General features: G+C 49.0%; 1 non-coding gene across 1 annotated transcript; it reads right to left on the minus strand.

Moving 5' to 3' along the window:
* Positions 1-4,447: 4,447 nt before the first annotated feature.
* TRNAE-UUC (transfer RNA glutamic acid (anticodon UUC)) lies at positions 4,448-4,519 on the minus strand. The gene has a single exon. It is a non-coding gene; the product is annotated as a tRNA-Glu (tRNA).
* Positions 4,520-6,104: the final 1,585 nt, after the last annotated feature.

The raw sequence follows: 6,104 nt of genomic DNA on the forward strand, positions 1-6,104 counted from the left end.
CATAACCAAACTCTTAGTCTTAGCTTGTTTTCCAGTTGCTATTAGATATCAACGTGCATCTCGGCTCCATTTACATCCAGGGATCTGAAAAATCATGTTGCTGGAAAGTAGGGTAGTGTGAGGGCTTCCCCAGAACATTGTGGTAAGTTTTGAGGAACACTGGCACAATGCAGAGCAGAGGTGAATGGAGGGCCGGGCCAGCCCAAGCTATGGCGTGACCGGGCAACAGCATGGGGCTCCTGATTGGATTAGGTGCTAAAATGTTTTGGATGGGGCACCAAAATTAGATATTTTTGGTATCTATTTAGCACGAATAAATCACACTGATCCATCAATTTTGGGGGCAGCTTGTCAATTTCACTTTTCCAGTGGCCACTTACCTGCCGCTGAAAAATCTGCTGATCCTTGCATTTTTTTTCCACAGCGGGAAAAGCGAAATTGACAAGCAGCCACCGAAAGTGAAGAATCAGCGTGATTTTTCGGGGGAGGACGCGGTGGGAAATTCAAATGTCTGCCCGGGACGCAAGAATGCCTCGGGCCAGCCTTGATGGAGTGTCACTCCCACCCCTTTACTTTAGTGGACTGCGAGCTGCAGACCAGGACAGGAACTGGCCCAGACTGGATGGATGTCACGGGAGAGGTAACTGCCCCGCCTCCAGCTACTACTCTCCTCACAAATGGGTTTGCATGTCTTCAGGCAGAAACTGATCTTAGTCTGGAGAAGTTTTTGCTGTTTTAAGAATGCTGAATTTCCCAGATCACCTGGGTTTTGAGCAAATTCCCATCTCAAGCTGTTGGTTTGTCTCCCCCAGCCCAGGAAGGACCAACTCCATGTTCCGGTTTCTTTCAGGCCCTTTCCTCAGGGCCCGGTTTATTGGACTCCAGGAACCAGAGGCCTTTCCCTTTGGAGCGCTCTCGCTCTCACTCTCTTCTCCAGCAGCAAGTCACAGGCCACAGCCTCCCTTCCAACTGAGCTCCCTTTATACACATCACCTGACACCTTCCCAGGTGGATCTCATAATTGGACAGGGCTGGCTGGCCCCAGGCACCCTGGCTCTTAAAGGAGCAGATCAGCCTAATGCACTCCCTTGAACTCTGACTTTGGGGATGAAGTCAGACCATTTTGAAGAAATGGCAATGAAATGCAAACACCTTCAGGTCAGAGGGGTTCAGATTTTGGGATGACTATTTCACACAATCCTACATTTGTCTGTAAACAAGGTCTGAGTGCCCCCTCCCCTAGTCAGCCAGCTGAAAAGGGGGGCACTTTATTTGCATGGACTCTCTATTTGCATGAGTACAACTAGGGTGATCAGCATGATTGCATTGTATCTGCATAAGCACAATTAGGTGCTGAGCATGATGGGAAATGGTCAGTCTGGCTGGTATTGGGTTACAAATCACTTCAGTGTTAACTGCAGGGGTAATGAAATGTTGTCCTCCTATTGTATGAACAAATGGCAGCAGAACTGTGTTTAGTCTGTTCTGATGAAAGATTCATTCTCACCTAAACAGAACACAACAAAGGTGGCCTATGGATGCTAGAGCACTGTAAGAGCAAGCTGAAGTTACTGGGGGAACTGGGAAACCCCAAGGGAGCCAGCAGAGGAGGCCCACAGGCAGTGGGAGCCAGCAGAGGGGGACTGGCTGAGCCCCACAACCAAGAGGTGGACAGTGCAACTATGACAGTCAGTAGGGCAGGAGAAAGCGAGAAGGGAGAGGCAAAGGACATGCCCCACGTACTCTGGAGTGGGGTGGGTCCTGCTCATTATGTTCATGAATCCTATTAGCACTTTTCCCAAACCAGTGCTGTGTTACTTCCTTCCTTTTATGAAAAGGTTTACTTTCTACACTCAGGGCTCATCTACACTTACCTCGGAGATTCGGCGGCAGTTGACCGGAGTTACGCAAGCTATGCAAAAAACGTACGTAACTCCCATCGACTTCTCTGCTTCTGTTCTGCGTGCTGTCTTCACTGCACTGCACTGTTGACGCAGTACTACGCCGCTTGAGAAGGTGGTCTTAATTCATCGATTTCTGGATCGACTGAGTGGGTCTTCACTGACCGCTCGGTCGATCCAGAGAAGTCTATCTGACAGTGGTGACTTTGCAGCCATCAGTGTAGAGATAGCCTCAGACTCTGTGTTTGCAAGAGGGGAAGAATTGCCTTTTGGGGGCGCCCAGGGGATAGTGTGTGATTTTCCAGGTAACTGTCCCTAAATAAACCCTGTTCCTTGTTTGAACCTTACCAGTTGTCAGTCTCAGTCAAACCTCCCGGTGATAGATACGGCAATCAGGGTGGACCAATTGTGCACAGGACTCATTGTTCAGGGAATGAGGTTGAGTGCACCCCTCTCATAATTACCCCAGTAATTACTGTCCCTTCCTTTTTGGAACACTGTGGTGGAAGAAATAAGGCTGCCCTCCCCAGAAACCTTGTGCAAAGGTTAACAGATTACCTACATGAAAGTTTCCTTGAGATATCCACAGAGGATTCCCAGAGCATACCTCTGCGCATAAATAGTCTGTGCTGGGAGTAACCCTCCACTGAAGTTTGCCACACCCAGGAAGACCCTCTCCTCAAAAACACAAACTCCTTTTAAGAAGCCAGACTAGGGACATAACCGCAAAAAAATTTTGCCACACGCTCTCACCAGATGGGACTTCCCCAGCATCTCGCTCAGCCCTGCTGTCCTGTGTGAGCCTGGACTGCTCTGGGGTAACAAACAGCTCCTGGCTCTCAGGGAGAATGGATACCCCGCTCTCCCGCACCCTGCTCTCCTCATCCTCCTCGTCCACAGAGTCCTCCTCATTTGTCCTGTACTGGGATTCTGCAGAGGTATCGATGCTGCGTGGTGGCACAGTGGTGGGGTCCCCGCTGAGAACTGCATGCAGCGCCTCGTAAAAGTGGCATGTTTTGGGGGAGGAGCCAGAACAGCTGTTAGCTTCCCTAGTTTTCTGATAAGCCTGCCTCAGCTCTTTGATCTTAACGTGGCACTGCTGCTCATCCCTGTTGTGCCCCTTCTCCAACATGCGGCAAGATATCTTCTTGTAGATAGATCTAAGTTTATTTTGCTGGCTCGGAGCTGAGCCAAAACAGACTCTTCACCCCACAGACCGATGAGATCCAAGACCTGTGGTCGACTCCAAGCTGGAGCATGTTTGGGCCATGCAGTGGCCATGAGCAGTTCAGCTACAAAGCTCTCTCCACACTGTCTAAACCAGAAATGGGAATTCAAAATTTTCCGGGGCTTGAAGGGAGGAGCTATTTCCTGTTTACATGACCACGTTCCAGCAGAGCACGAATGTCTGGAGTGGTCACAACAGAGCATTATGGGATACCTCCCGGAGGCCAATGGCGTCGATTTATGTTGCGCTCTGTCTACACTGACGCAAATTCGACCCATGGAATTCGACTTCAGTGCTAAGCCACTTGCGGAGGCGGTTTTATTAGGTCGACTTTTACCACGCTTTACATCAGCGGAACTTATGTGCCAGTGGAGACGCATACTTTAGGGGGTCGACGTAAGCAGCATTCCATCGACTTCCATTGCCAGTGCAGTAGGAAGAACATCTGCCCTGTGGATGGCCAAGATTCTCATTCCTTTTTATTTATTTATGGATTTTACTATGGATTCTTCATTATGTATGTAGATTTTAAGCTCTTTGGGGGGCAAGGACTGTCCTTTTGTTCTGTATCTCTTCCATGTCTGTGGCTGCTCAGCACAACAGCAAATATAATGCAGGTTGGATCCAAATAAAACACGGCTGAGAAACTGTTTCTGCTTCAAACATGATCTGTGTCTCAGGTCAGGCGAAGGCAGCCAGTACTTCCAAACGCAGCACCTTGATTTGGGATGGATTTTTGCAACTGGGGAAAAGTTGGCACTTGCTGTCCTGGTCCCTTCCAAAATCCCTCCTGGGGGAGCTGTACCAAGCAGGGCAAAAGCCCCAAAACCTACCGCAGCTGGAGTCCTTAAATCCAGTCTGGGCAGTTTGCCAAATAAACTAAAATCATTTACCACAAACCCACCAGTACTAAGAGGAAAGCAGTGAAGGTATTTGGTATTACAGGCGTCTCAGGTTGCAGAGGCAGAGCAGCCTGGCGCTGAAGGGTCCCTTCCTATTCCAGCAGGGAGTTGCAACCTGTAACTAGCAGCCTGTGCCCAGGGGTGGCCCAGAAGGTCCCTGGCGCGGCTCCTGCTACGCAGCCAGCCTCCTTCACGGGCAGACGCATCAGTGCCATCTAGTGGCCAAATGCCGCCAGCGTAGCTGCTTTGCGCCTTGTTTCCAACCTAAGGCGACGTTGCGCGGCTTTTACCTGCCTAAAGCACCTTGGTTCGCTCTTTCAAAAGCGGAGTGTTTGGTTGGGGTTTTAGTGCATCACATTCAATGCAGTTTTTGGAATTGTAGTTTTACACTATAACACGGGGGAAAAAAGTGAAACTTCCCATACCGGGAGTCGAACCCGGGCCGCCTGGGTGAAAACCAGGAATCCTAACCGCTAGACCATATGGGAGGCTGTTGAAATAAGTTGTCTTTCTGCCTCACTCATAGTGGTAAGCTTCCGTTTCTTTAGTCTCATCTATAATTAGTATGTTAGGCTCATTTCCATTTGCCTTTGGCTGTAGCAAACAACCCCGTGACGTGACTGTAGAAATCCCTTATGTCAGTTGTGGCAATGAGCCTTAGGACCAATCATGTTACCCCCTCCCCCCCTGTCAAATTGTCCTCTGTGTCTAAACTGAGGCACAAGTGATTAGATGAAGGAAAATAGATGCCTCTTGAATAATCCTGAGTGGGTGGCACTGCAGTGAGCTGTGGAATTTGGAAAATCATGTTAAGAAACACATGGTAAATGCAAAACTTGCAACATTGCTGCCGTGAGCACGCACAAACTATGTCTAACCAGTTGCCATGTGGCTTTATATAGACCTATATTCACTTCAGCCATAGGTTACACTGTATTATTGGTGATACTGCATGGAATAATCAATATGCTCCAAGGATAGGTGTGAACCAAAGTCATGGAACCAGACACCCTTAAACTTGGATCCAGATTTTGCAACTGGTCCAGTTTCTATCATGGGACGAATCAAAATCTTGGAGCCAAACACCCCCAAATGGTGATAATGTTTGGAAATGTCTGTTTAATGGGCTGAGACAGATCCTTTATCCAAACAAAATCTTGGGAAAATTTAGATCCAAACTTTGCAGTTAAGGCCCATCTCTAATATATATACCTGAGGCCTGACCCTGAAGTGCTTCCCCCCATGATCCTACACTTGAGGCCTGATGTCCCATGTATGTGCAAATCCTACACCTGGAGCCTAATTTTTCATTTTTTACATGTGCCGGTTGTACATGTGGGGCCTGTTTCTCTGCCCTAACTAGGTATCAGTCATAAACATGGAGCTGGATCCCGCATGTCACACACTATGCCCCCTACATGCACCAACTATATCCCTGGGAACTGCTACAGCACTTGGTACACGCTTGAAGCATATGCACGGGGCCCAATGCTGCACTCCATGCACTTTGCCATGCATGTTCCAATCATACCCATGGGGCCCAATCCTGTACCCCATAAACTACAACTCATACATGCATGTCATAAATATATGACCTGATACTGCACCCCATGCATGCATCCATCATACATATAGGACACCATTTGCACTGCATATGCCACAGCCCGGATCTGTCCCAATCAAACATCTGAGGCCCAATTCTTCTCCCTATATACTGCACCAAATACACTCTCAGTCACATAGATAGGACTCAATTCTGCATCCTATAGGTGACCCAGTCATGCAGACAGGGCCTAAGTCTGCACCCTACATACACCCCACACTCTCTGCAGTTGTGCACCTGAGCTGAGTCTTGCAAGGTGCCAAGCACCCATGACATCCATTGACATCAGCAGGATTGGTGGTGGCCCCCTACTCCTGAGGGCCAGGCCACCAGTGATCAGGGCTGGTACTGAAAAGTTGTGAACCTGTGGTTTGTTCCTTTCCAGCAGCCCCAGGCCCATCTAGTCCCCACCTAATCTAACCCCCGCCTGGGAAGGGTGGGGGCGGAGCGGAACAATCTCCATCCCCTGC

Source organism: Emydura macquarii, unplaced genomic scaffold (genome assembly GCF_026122565.2).
Source record: "Emydura macquarii macquarii isolate MOO-44397 ecotype Brisbane River unplaced genomic scaffold, CSIRO-AGI_Emac_v2 contig_1253, whole genome shotgun sequence".
Lineage (NCBI taxonomy): Eukaryota > Metazoa > Chordata > Testudines > Chelidae > Emydura > Emydura macquarii.